Below are 13,874 nucleotides of genomic sequence, written 5' to 3' on the forward strand. Positions count from 1 at the left end.
GCTTTTCAGAATTACTCTTTAGACTAAGTGTCACAATATACAGAAAGCTATGAAGTTAAAAAAAGAGAAAAGAAAAGGTAAAGCATATTTTAACTGATCATTCGAAAGTTTTTTCTTCCTAACCTTCCTAGCCTATCAGTGGTAGCTTCCAGGGCTCATTCCTTGGACCAGATTCTCTCAATAACACAATCCAGTCTGGGGATGCCTGCCCACTCTCTGTTAAAGAGCTTTAACTTGAATCAGTCCTTGGGTTCCAGACTCACATGAGAGCTGATCCCCCCAAACCCAGAATTTATTTATAAAACATTGTGTATTTATTCTTATGTGTTTAAACTTCAGGCACCTTTAAAGTGCTATCCATTTGATGCAATACACTTATTGGGACACTTTTTTACTTCTTGGGAAACAAGAAAAGAAAGCCATTTGGGATGAGATAGGGTGAATAGGGAGGGTTGGGCACAGGGTCATGCCATTTTTGTCAAAAACTGCTGATCACTCTGTGTGGTTTGGGCAGGCGTGCTCCCACGTCATGCGTCATGAAATGGCAAATTAGTTGAAAGAGTCTGCAAAAAAAAAGTTCACTGAAACAGAATGCAGCCTCCCACAACACCACCAACTGGTACACTGATACAGACAGGTTCCTAGAACACCCCACCTAGCAGGGAAGCCTGTACTACAATGGATGTACCCTCCAGAAGAAGATGCTGGGGTTTTGGGCCCCCCCTCATATACCCAATTGTCTACTATATGACCCCGTCTTGCATTTAAGAAGCTCAAATGCAACAAGGCCAAATCTCAACCTTCCCTCTGCTTAAAACCTGCTAATTGTTTCTCATCCTAATCATAGAAAGAGCCAGAATCCTTTTGTGACCAACAAGACCCCACCTGCTCACACTCAGCATGCCTTTCCCTTTCTGCCCTCCTCATCTCTTCTCCCCATTCACTCTGATCTGCACACTCAAGGGCTTCATTTCAGGCTGCCCTTCTGCTGGACGCACTGTGCCTCCCCTGCCCCCTGACTGTTAGTCCAACCTCTAGCCCTTTATCCTCTTCCAAGTCTTTGTTTCAGGGTTCCTTTATTAGTGAGGCGTTCCCTCAGACCTTATTGGAAATGCACTTCTTTTATCCCTTTGTTTATTGTTTTTCTTCATAGAATTCATTACCATTGCACAAAATATACGTTACTTAATTATTTTACTTATGGTCAGTTTCTCTCCACTTAAATCTAAGTTGCATGAGGGGAGAAATTTTCCCTGGTTTTTTTTTTTTTTCTCTGCTATCTCCAATGTACCTAGACCAACTCCTGGTAAATAGCAGCTCAATAAATGTTCCTGAATGAATGATTGAATCTTAACCACTCTAAGGTACATGTAGTGTCAATCTGTATAGATACAGTAAATGAAACACCTACTAATTACTGTGAATCTATAATCTTAGGATCCATTAGAAACTGAGAATTATAATTAATTTATATTTTCCCCCTTCTTCTGATGTAAGTAGATGGTAATAGATTAATAATATAAACATTCGTACGTCTATTCATAATTGGATTACTTTGCTCCTGGTTTGAAAACTAGAAACTAATTTTTGGCTGCCTGACTACTTTGTCAAGCCCAGACAATTCCCTGCTTGAATGCCTTACAAATATATCCATTTTCCCTATTTCCTTTGTTTTCATTTTCATTCAGGACATCATCACATCACACTAGAGATGCTAAAATCATTTTTATCATCTTTTCACCTCTATAATCAAAGCCTCCCTTTCTATAGCAGTTAAATAGTGAACTTTTTTTTATTCCTCTAATTTTAAAAGACTTTATACTGTGTCAATGCCCAGGCAGGAAACAAAGTAGAACGATGGCTATGAAAAAAGCAGAAGCACAATTATTTATAGGCAATGAAGAGTGGAATAACTAAGAAACCCCCAAAGAAGTTCAAAACACTCAGAGAACAAGTAAAAGAGTATTTGGTGAGGAGGTAATAAACCAAATAGAAATGCACATTTTGAGTGCCTAGGTATCCAGTCAATATAGAGAAGGGGGGAGAAAGCAGTTGAAGGAGCAACCGGTATCCAGGCACCAGGACTGATCCTTGCTCTTTGCAACTCTTTGTCAAGGACTCGGGGACAGCTCTGCTGGTGGAAGAGACTCAGCATCTCCTAACTGTAGTGCTTTCTCATGAAAAATACCAATTCAGTCCCCTAAATTAGAAACCTTTATTGCATTTTACCTTCAACACAGTTATAGCACCTGGGAAGTGGTAAGCCTAAGTATTAGCATTGAAATACAGGGTCTCTGCTTTATGTTCCATTAACTAAAAGGCCCATTTCAAATATTTACTCATACCCAGACACTTTCAGTCAAAAGGGGTTTTTAAGATTTCAACTTCCTGTTAGGTAGAAACTGCTTAAAAATTCATGGCAGACTTTTGTTTCACTTTCTATTCTGTTTGATATTGCAGCCTATAAGTTGGACTGAGATTGGTTACATGATCAGTCAAGGTCAATTCAAGACCATACACAAACCAGTAGTGGAATTTTGATTTGATTGCAGCCCCCCTGACTCCCAAGCCTATAAACATCATAAACCAACTCATCTATACAAAAAAGTTCATGGGGCAGGATTTAAAGTGACTAATAAAAATTATCACCACCATGGAAGAATATAGTTACTAGTCCTTACGAGATACTTATATCATAATTCACTATATATTAAATAGTTCATTCCTTCCATCTCAGTACATCCAGTTTGCATCATTAAAAAGTGGGCTGCATATATTTCAAGGGGCTTTGAAACAATATGCTATGTCCAAAAACAATATGCTATGTCTAGATTCATATTAATATTATTCTTCCTAAACTACTATCATTATTTCTAAAATGTCAAAGTGAATATTACAGTATTACGCAAAACAGCCACTCAGTATCTCTCCTCCCATTTGCTATTTGTAGCTGAAGCCACTAACTAAGTTCAATATAAATAGGTATAAAATGAAGAGATGTGATATTTACAAACACCCACACTCCAGCACTAAAATAACGCTGCCTTCCTACATTTCCCCAGAGCCACACAACTTTGCTCACAGGTGTTTCCCACGGTCACACACAGCAGCCTGCTGGAACCAAAGAAATAATAAATTAAAGAAAGTGGGGTGCCTGTACTAATTTAAACCCTTCATGTTCAGACAATAGAAAATATATTAAGATGTTTATCAGGAAAGGTATTTCTGAACTGTAATATTTTGTTTTAATAGTGAAGAAATGTTACCTGAAGAGGCACAGGGGAGGAAAAATACTCATTTTTCTGATATTTGTAAATATCAGAAATATCAAAAATAATTGAAGAAAATAAAGTGAATAAATGGAAAAGTAGACATATTCATTAACTTTTTAACTACAATAAATTCATAATTTAATAGCTTTTTAAATTAGTATGGTCATTAATGATTGACTATGTATTTTTATTTTTACTTTGTGGTACTTGGACCAGTATGTCCAAGTATATTTATAAAAATAATCCTCCTTGGGATTAAAAGGAGGCTGTACTTATTAGGGGTATTTAAGTAACAATATTTGAAAAAGAGGTTTCTTAACATATTTTGTACTTTATGGTAAAGTTATTTTCAAAAAAATTATTCTGGTAAGAGAGAAAACTGTTCTGCATAGATGCTACACACTGGCACTTCTGAATGGGCTCTTTACTGAATGTAGATGTAAATTATAGCGATCACCTAGCTCAGTGGCCATAAACCCCAGTTATACCTCAAAGCACAGCAGAGGCACCTCATATAAGCTCAACCAATCCATTTCTTTCTCGTGGTATTTCAAAACTAGACCAGAGAAATGCAGTAAAATATAAGTTTTTGAGTAGAATGACCTTTATGTTTGTGTTCTAGGGCTAAGTCAGACCTTAAATTCATAAATCTCACGCTCAAAAATTAGTATCATTTTTACAATATAGATTCACCACTGTGTTGACAGCTCTCTCTCAAAGTCTGGTATAAATTATTCAGAAAAACACAGAATGGACAAAAACATTTCATTTAAATAGTAAAACTTTAAACACTGTGCTTTATCTAAAATAGAATTAAATAAATATGAGTCAAAATTATGATATACATAGAATTAAACCGATACATTATGCATGATATAGTTTGATGCTGTTAGGGCTTTCTTACACTTGCTAAAGAACTAGAATGATGATGCTATTCTGAAACTTACTTTAAAAATATTGGGATATCTTAAATTCTCCAAGGTCTCTGTGCTGCTCCTGATTAAAAGGTTATTCAGTATAGAGACCATATCCATGTCCCCAGGAAATCAGGTCCCCATGCAGCTTGCTATCACTTCCCATATTTGGCAAATGGTACATAAGAGTTCACTTATTATAGTTTCTTTAAAGAACTTAGTTTCATCAAAAAGCGTGTTAGAGAATCATAGGGGAAAAGGGGATGGACTCACATGAACAAGTATAAAGGACACATGGACCATAACTAAGGAGGGGGGTGGAAAGGGGAGGGAGGTGGGGAGCACTGGGCAGGGGGCAGGGCTGGGAATATAAGACAGAAAACTGTACTTGAGCAAGAATTAAATAAAAAAATTAATGTGGCATTTTTTAAAAAAGCATGTTTTTAGTCATGCATACTTTCAGATTAAATTGTTTTTTCATAGGCTCATGGAGGATACACTTATCAATTATTTGGGGGAATCTGCATCTTCTACAATGAGTCTTATTACATAAAAAGGACAGTTCCAGTTACTCGCCTGTAGAAGCTTGACCAAATACTTCCCCTCCACTATTCCTAAATAGAGGTGATATGTGAGAACTTGCTTCTTGAGAGCAAAGTCCATGTTTTATTTATTTTAGTGGTCCCAATGCCCAGCATAATTCCTGAGACATAGCAATATTTCCCAGATATTCATAGAATTGAACTGATACAATAATTTGGAAATCATTTAAGTATCAAATATATGTAGATATTTTTAGACTAAGGATACTGAGTAAAGCCTGCTTTCTTTAATGACTTAACTCCCAAATTAGAGGATATGAAACATTACAAATGATATTGAGGCATTTCTGGAGAACTTGGTCATTGTTCACTTTTCGAAAACATTCTCTTAGGAGATGGACATAGATGGCCCATGCGGGTGACAATCCACCCAGTCTGCCTCTCGTCTAGCCATGATCTCACTTCTGTCACGACGATAAAACGTGTAAAAAGTAGTGTTCCCTAGTGATTTATGCTCATTGCAATAATTGTTGATTACTTCTCACTCTGTATGTCTTAACGACATACAAATGTACTTATAAATTATGTGCCCAGAAACTATTTGACTAGAAGCTAAAGAAAATCTCATTTGAATAACAGTGAGGTTTCCTTCCAGCAGCTCTATTAAGTATGGGGTGGGTGCCATAAGAATTAGTGAGCACAATAACTGCAAACAGCCTAGCACAGTTCTTATCACAAAGTAAATGTCAGCAAATAGTTATTAAGTGAATAAATAAATACATAAGTAAGTCATCAGAAAGCAGAATATACTAGGTCAGTGTGTGTTGTAGAAATAAATTGTCTTTTTGTAGACTTTTGCTAAAGTATGTTAAAGAACCGCAGTAATCACTAAGAGGACTTAATTTAGAAACTTGGTCATTTTCACAGAGGTACCCTTACCTTAGCAGTAAATTTTACTTTTATTTATCATTAAAAACATTAAAATAGTATACAAAGTAGTAATATTAGTAAATCCTAATTTCTCTAAAACATATCAAGTATGGAAATTAGGTTGAATTAAAAATGTACAGAAATTAAATTTTGCTGAAAGTATCCAGACACATCTATATGTCTTGGAACATCAAAGTCCCAAATATTGATGCTGTTAGAGCTTAACTGACCACATAACCAACACAATTTGCGCCATTGATTGTCTTTAAGTTTTTCCTGAAATTGCTGGACTTAAACTACCCTGTCAAAAAGAGATAAAGGCAGTAATTACATAGTGTACAACTGAAGATTTTGATTATACTTAATGAGAATTTCCAATAACAGCTTTCTCATTAATGGCTTAAATGAAAGTAATTTATTTCTTTAAGAAATCTACAAGCACACACTTGAACATATATATTAAATTATAGAGACTGAAAAAATTAATATGTTTTGGAAAAGGCTGCATGGTTGTAACTTTTTTCTCCAAAAATGAACTAATTGAAGCTAACTATGAGCATAGACTAATGCAAAGTATTCAATAAAAATTATCTTTACTGAAAATTGAATAGGGAGAAATGGCTGTTCATATTTGGTGAGTTGTGCTAGCTATTTTCTGCTTATCTTTCCAGATCTACTTTCTTCCCTGCCCTGGGAGAGTAAACTATGGTGGGATAACTTGACCCATGACTTCCATTTGTGTTCAGCCCATGGAAGGCACTGACAAGAGATCAAAAGGTAACAGAAAAGAGAAGCTAAATTCCATATTTCCATACTCCCCTCCTTCCCGGCCAATCACAGTTTCTCCCACACCAGCACTTTTGATCCCCCATTGTCAGCCTTTCAGGCCCAAGGGTACAATGGTCCCTAACTGTTGTGAGCCCATGGGTGTGGCATCATCTTGACTATTTTCCTTACTCATGACTGTGTGTCTCTAAATAACGTGTTCATTCTTCAATGACTTAAGTGCATCATTTATTTCTTAATAGGAACCTGATTCATATTCATTTAATGTGTGTATTTGGCTAGGAAATCTGCTAAAACATAAAATTATTGTTGTGTGATGGAATTGAAAGATGAGATAAGGCGGTTTCAGAAGGTATATCAAGAAGATGGTGAGTCTGGAGTAAAGACCTAAAATGAGTCATAATTTGCACAGGAAAAGTAAAAACCTGAAAAAAAATCCCAAAAGCCATAAAATGAGGCCTTTATCAGAATGACATAGTAGAAAGTTAATCAGGCTTGTAAGAAAACTCATTTATAACTCAAGGTATTCAAATCCACAAACTAATATTTCATATATAAAATGGGAACATCCACCCCAAAGGGTTGTTGTGACTACAATAAGAAAAGATAACCATGTTGAAAATTATCTGGAAATTTTAGAATATGACATAACTATAAATTGTCCCCATTCATTTCATGTCTTTATACTTATACATGGTGTCTTATACATGATATCTGATTTTTTTAAGAAAGCAAAAAGAAGGGAGCTATGGGCCACTTTAATAGCTCCTTTTTACTGAGTTCATCTTTAATGTTTGAAAGCCTGCCAGACTGATTGAAACCAGTCATGAGGATAGTCACAGTCCTCTAGCACAGGTTGGCATGCAGCCAGGAGAGCCTGACCCTCCACTGCAGGGTCATTTACTTTTTCTTCTCATTATCACGCCTTGTTTTATGACTCCTCGTCCATGTTCTTCCTCTTCCATTGTCCCCAGTATTCATGTAAAATTATCAGCAGGGTAATTGACTAATCAGAACTAGCAATTCTTGGTGATGCTCTTAATAAAAATTTACTTTATTTTCTTCAGAAATAAAATTCCCTTCAGTTAATAATTGAAGATCATGGAAATATTTTTAAAAAGCGAAGATACTATGAGAAACATCATGAAAAAAGTAATGTATTTTATGTTTTTAGATAAAAACAAATACGAGCACACAGAGCTATGTCTATTGAAAGCATACACTGTGAGCTCCTGGAGATACTTGTCCAAAGTATTCTTTGTCAGTAACAGGAAGAAATTGAAGTGTACTTTCCTGAGCATTAAGTGATTAGATTGTACACTTCAATTGTTCTTCCACACCTGCAGAGAAGCAGATGCAATGATCTAATTGATTTTTTTTTATTTCTATTGCCAAATACCACACAGCATTCACGTAGTGTTTCAATGACCTCTACTCCCTGCTCTGTCTCTGTACACCCACTCTCATTCAAATGCTTCCTTACTATTTATAAAAGATGCAGTAAGCTTTGTATGCAAAGAAATGAGACAGGGCCATAAAAAGAGAATATTGCCTGAGCTACATCTTTTCTAGGCCCCCCTGACCCCTAAGAACCTGGACATTTTCATCTTGACTTTTATTTTCTATTTACATTTGCATGTTCTTAAGTATCACAGAAAGAGCTTCATAGGAAACTATGCAGAAATAAAATGGAATTGTAGTCAAATATCTACCTCATAGGTTAATTATTTCTGGTGTCCAGGTACACACACAATAGATAGCAACACTGTTAAAATGCTGTTCTCATCCAACCACTAGGACATCTAATTTGGTCTGTTGTCAATGTACCCATTTTATTATTCTGCTAGTTGGTGTCAGAGGCAGAATTAGAAGTCAGATATGACTCCCTGTCTCCTGCGCTACAATGTCCCCATTAAAGCTGTGCAATTTAAACAACAAAATTTTATTTACTTAATATTTGATACATGTTTTTATGATGACCTAGGGCTTTCTCAGAAAGTGGGCATTCCGCCGGCAAAGGCTGTAACTGGGCAAGGTCTGTCATGGCATCTAGCGAGTGAATCAGCTTGTGGGATGGTGCTTTCCAAAATAGTCACTATGATGCACATGTGGCTGTTGTTTGCTCAAAATGTGGCTAGTGTGACTGAGAAATTTAATTTTATCTCATTGTAATTAACTTAAACATCTACACATGATGCTGGCTGTACAATTATTCCTCACAGACACAGAACACCGGCATCAGCATGGAGAGCTCTACTGGGCAGTGCTGACCATATTGTATACCCCTGCCTCACTCTGGGTATGTCTTCAATGTTTGAAAGAAACGGCTGTTCTTTCACAAAAAGGCAGCTGCTAAGATCAATGCAGAGGCCACTTGCGCTATATGTGAAGTGACCTGGTGCCCAGTTGCCTTTGTTCTCAGGAGCATTCTGGTCAAAACTAACACAGAGGCCATACCTGTATTCAAATCCCATCATTACTAGGCATTAGCTGACTGTGGATAAATTTCCTCAAGTGTTTGATCCTCAATATCCTCATTTGTAAATGACAACCGCTACTGATCATGTTAAACGTGGTCAAGGCAGCAAAACCTGAATTCTCTGCCCTCCTCCATATTTTACCTCAAGCAATACTACAATATTTGTTTGATTTATTCAACTCTCCCTTGGACACCAATCTCCCTTGTAAAGAGATTCCTGAGTAGTCACATTTTTACCTCCCTGACACAGTCTCCTAGGGAAGGGGCTCAGCGTAATTTTCCTTTACCTGATCAACTCAATGCTCCCAGAATGCTTTTCTTTGGGTAATACTTCCAAGTAAACAAGAAAGGCTTTACCAATTTTAATTGGACCAACGCACTGCCATCCTGAGTTTTTTGTTCAGCCTTCACAGCTAGGACCCTTAGGGCCTGAGTCTCCAAGTAGCAATGAAAGGCTCTCAGAATGCCTCTTAGAGCTCGCTCTGGTACCAGCAATGATAATGAGAAGCACTTGTTCTGTTCTTCTGAGCAGCTTCTGTCCTCCCTTCCTCCTTCCTTCCCTCCCTCCCTGTCTCCCTCTTTTCCTTCTTTCTCAATAGCCTATGTAAGCACAGAAATCTAAGCGTAGGAATACAGAACTCTTAGGGAAATGGATTTGCTTAACCCAAAGCTTCTCAACCTCAGCTGCATTTTATAATCATTTGAGACACAATTAAACCACTGTGATACTGCATGTCATGGACTATTTTATTTGGAAAGCTCTCGAGAACAAAGGGCAACATCAGCTGAGACAGAAATAAAAACAGGCTATAAATGAAGCCTTTAACAGTGGCAGCCACCTGTAGGAGCTGGTGCAATCAGTGACACAGACAACCCACCGTTTTCTCTGTTCTGAGCAGTTGTCACTTGCACAACATATATGGGACACTCTAGTCACACTAACCCACGCTTAGCTTTTCCACTTTGGCTCTGGCACAATGTAGCATGTTTGTTTGCTCAAGATAAGCCTTAGGATTGAGGCTCAGCCTGTAAATGCAGACAAATGTTTTCATTATCATTATCAAGCTCTTGCATTTGATGTATGTCATTGTCCAGGATACCTTCCACTAAGACATCCCGTAAGAATTGAACCCACTACTTGTGAGAATGTACAGACCTGTTGGATTGCCACTCGTGAAAGGGTTCTTTATTCAGAACTTTCTGCTAGTGTTTTGCAACTGACAATCAGAACCACAATACAGTTAGAACCACCATACAGTTAGAAAATGTCTAATATTGAAAACAGAACCTGCTATATTACAAACACATACACACGTGTATACACACTAACTTTTTTCAAGTAAGTCTAAACTGTATAGCAATAATGATAAGACAAATGAATAAAAGCAAGTACATACTTCAACAATTCATGTAATCAGATGTATCATTTTATAGCAGTAAGACACAGGAATACATGACTAAATATTGCAAATAAAACATAATGGCTTTTCTCACTATAATTATTACTCAGAAAAGAGGACCTTCCTTATTTCCAAGTCATGCAAATTTGCTTTACACGTTGTTCTCTATTTGCTACAGGAAGGACACATTAGCTTGAAATACCCTGAATCAATTCTAGTTTTAGATGTTCTATAGAGAGGATAACTTACAGAATCACTACAAGAGGAGGCAAAGACATTTTGTATGGATTTTGTTTTTGTGCTTCAGGATTTGACCTCACTGATGTAGATGTCGCTGTAAACATGACTCTCAAAGATCTGTTTAAAATAGTGGTAAAATAAAATAAGTTTCCACCTAGTGGAGGTAATTATTATGCTTTGGCTGATGAATGAAAAACAAAGAATGTTCTAATGTTATAAAAATTTGTAACTGTTGCTTGAGACAAATTTGACACTGACAGTATCTATACATTCAAGAAAATGGCTGGTACATGAAATTATTTCATTAAACACAAGGGTTTCATGAAACAACAAGTGTCTCTAAATTAATGTGGTTTATATTAGTTTAAATGTGTGCATATAATCAAATCGATACATTACATAGCATACCTATATATTTATTGTTCCATGAACATCTCTGAAAGTCTGTTTCCCTACAAAATATTTTCTTTTGGTTTATAACATTGGGAAAATGAGAGATTTCCTTAAAATTGAGACAGTATTATATTTGGGTACATATATATGTTTTAGATATTTATTTACAAAACTTGTAATCAATACTAAAAGCAAAAGCAGGTTGTTAGATGGCTGTGACTCCTCCCTTTTGTATTTAATGTTTTTAACTTATAAAACTTCATTCTTTGGAAAACAACATAAATCACTTGATTTGAAACAACTGTAACAATCTCCTCCAAACATTGTAAAGGAGTGAAACGAAAAGTAAACACTAACACTTTTTGTTATAGGACATGTATCTTCACTATCTAAAAAAACAAGTAAATTTAAGATTGAAATATAAAGCTTATATAATATTAGCATGACAAAACTACAAACCAATAAAATAAAAAAATTTGTCAAGCTTTATGTTTACTTATACAACTTCCATTCCTATTAAATTTACCTAAAATAGAACCTGGTTTATATGACTTATACTTGTCAATTTTAATTCACTTGGTTAATTCATTTATAAGATGGACTTTTTACACAACAGTAATATATTTTCTTTACAAATGCTTAAAAACATCACATTAAATATTCTTTAGCTATTTCTCAAATTGAAAAGAGATGTTTTATTGTCTCATATGTATGTTTAAAATTTTCCACAGTGGGATTTAAAAAAAAGCTCTTAATCAAAAGCATTAAATAATCGGTAATATTAATAAAGATTAAAATTACATTAATACTGCTATAGTGAGTATTTACCAGATTAATGCTTTAAAATCCATTTTCAGACTCCTTAAAATATTCTTTTTTTTTAAAGATTTTATTTATTTAACTTTAGAGGGGGAAGGGAAGGAGAGAAGGAGAGGAGTATCAATGTATGGTTGCCTCTTGTGTGTCCCCTGCTGGGAACTGGCCTGCAACCCAGGCATGTGCCCTGACTGGGAATCGAACTGCAATACTCTGGTTTGCAGGCCCGTGCTCAATCCACTGAGCTACACCAGCCAGGGCTCTCCATAAAATATTCTTAAAATACAAAAAAATATTTATGACAGGAAGTTTCCATTGAACATGAACTGCACAACAAACACTGTAATTGAAACTTAAAAACAGTCACAGTGTTGGCTCTCGGTCTGACCAATAATTAAGTCGCAATGTTTAAGTCACGATAATGACTTTGTCTCACATAATTATGAGAACTTTAACTCCTTCCTCCCAAATACTCCTCTTAAAATATGGGGAGCAGTATTATCTGTCCTTTTATCTCCCACATAGCAAAATGAAAGAGGGCAAATAAGAGCTCTTTCTCAATAATAAAGTTCTACAGAAATGCTAGCATTCCTAAACCTCTTTGATAGTTATAATTAGCCCATGATACCCAGATCCTTGATCAAACACTAACCTGGGTGTTGCTGTGAAGGTATTTTAAGTAAGATTTATGTTTAAAGCATTAGACCTTGAGTAAAACAGATTACTTGCATTACATGACAGCCTCATTCAATCTGCTGAAGGATTTAAGAAAAAACGATTGAGTTCTTTCAAAGGAGGGATTTTGCCTCCAGACTTCCTCCAGCCTGGGGTGGAAATATCAACTCTTTGCTGAGTCTCCAGTTGGCTGGCCTGCCCTGCAAATTTCAGACTTGCCAGTCCCACAGTCACTTGGGCCAATTTCTTAAACTCAATCTCTATCTCTATCTCCATCTCTCTCTGTAGATATCTATCATCCATCTTTCTATATAGAGACACATGTGTCTGTCTATCTATTAAGAGACAGAGAACACTTGTCACTTACCAATATACTCTAAAATATGTTGCTCACATGTTTGACTATTGTCTGTCTCCCCTACTAGACTGCATGCCCTGTATGAGCAGAGATTATCTGTCTGTTCTACCTCTGCCTTGTACAAAAGAACCCTCAAAATATTTGTGAAATCGATGAATTTGATTTTTCATCTACTTATTATATATTAAAATTTAAAGTAAACTAAAGACTCATCTTAAATGTAGAGGAAAATTAATGACTGTTAAAAAAATTATTTGAATGTAAATCTTGTGTGTACCTAGGGGACAGAAGATTTCCTGGGACATGTAAGGGAATATAAAGGAGTCCCTTACATCAAAGAAGAAAAACTGTAGCCATGCACACAATATAGTAAATTCATATTTTAAGTAGAATGGACCCATTTACTAGATTAATATGAATATACTTTAACTATTTAAATGGAGCTGATTTCAAACGATTTTATCTACATAGATTCAAAAGAAATTCAGGTAAAAGACCATACTGAATAGATAGTATACAAACAAATATCAATATCCTATACATTTTAACTTGAAATAAACAATTACATATTTCCATTAGAGTTAATGAACTCATTTTCCTCCCAAGGTTTATAATAAGTGAATACTTAAAAATTCAGAGTAGATTTTTAGTTGTTTGTCTGAATTATACATTATAATTTTTTTATTTCTCTAAAAATCTTTAATCAAAATCTTTCATCTAATTCAAAGCCCATTTAACCCATTTAGCCCATTTAGCCCATTGAGTTGATAAAGTCCAACTCAATTTGATGTAAATAAGCTTCTTAATTTTAATTTATTTTGGAAACATGGAGTTACATAAACTTATGGAAATTATTTCTATAATTCTTACTTTTAAACACAATTTATGAGAATAAATAATTAAACTTTCCAAAAATCACATAGCATCTTCTAAATATATTAAGGTAATGGTAATAGAAATAACATCACAACACTGTAAATGAGAAAAAATATTCAATCTGCATGCAATGCAGCTACAAGAACAAAGTAATATGGTATCTGGAAAGAAGGTGATTGTTTAGAGAAGGCAT

General features: G+C 35.5%; 1 protein-coding gene across 2 annotated transcripts in view; it reads right to left on the bottom strand.

The window, feature by feature from the left end:
* Positions 1–13,874, bottom strand: part of CADM2 (cell adhesion molecule 2) — a 1,088,167-nt gene that overhangs the window by 238,005 nt on the left and 836,288 nt on the right. The gene's annotated exons all lie outside the window — the stretch shown is intronic.

Source organism: Sturnira hondurensis, unplaced genomic scaffold (assembly GCF_014824575.4).
Source record: "Sturnira hondurensis isolate 20B ecotype Veracruz unplaced genomic scaffold, ASM1482457v3 Scaffold0010428, whole genome shotgun sequence".
Taxonomy (NCBI): Eukaryota; Metazoa; Chordata; class Mammalia; order Chiroptera; family Phyllostomidae; genus Sturnira; species Sturnira hondurensis.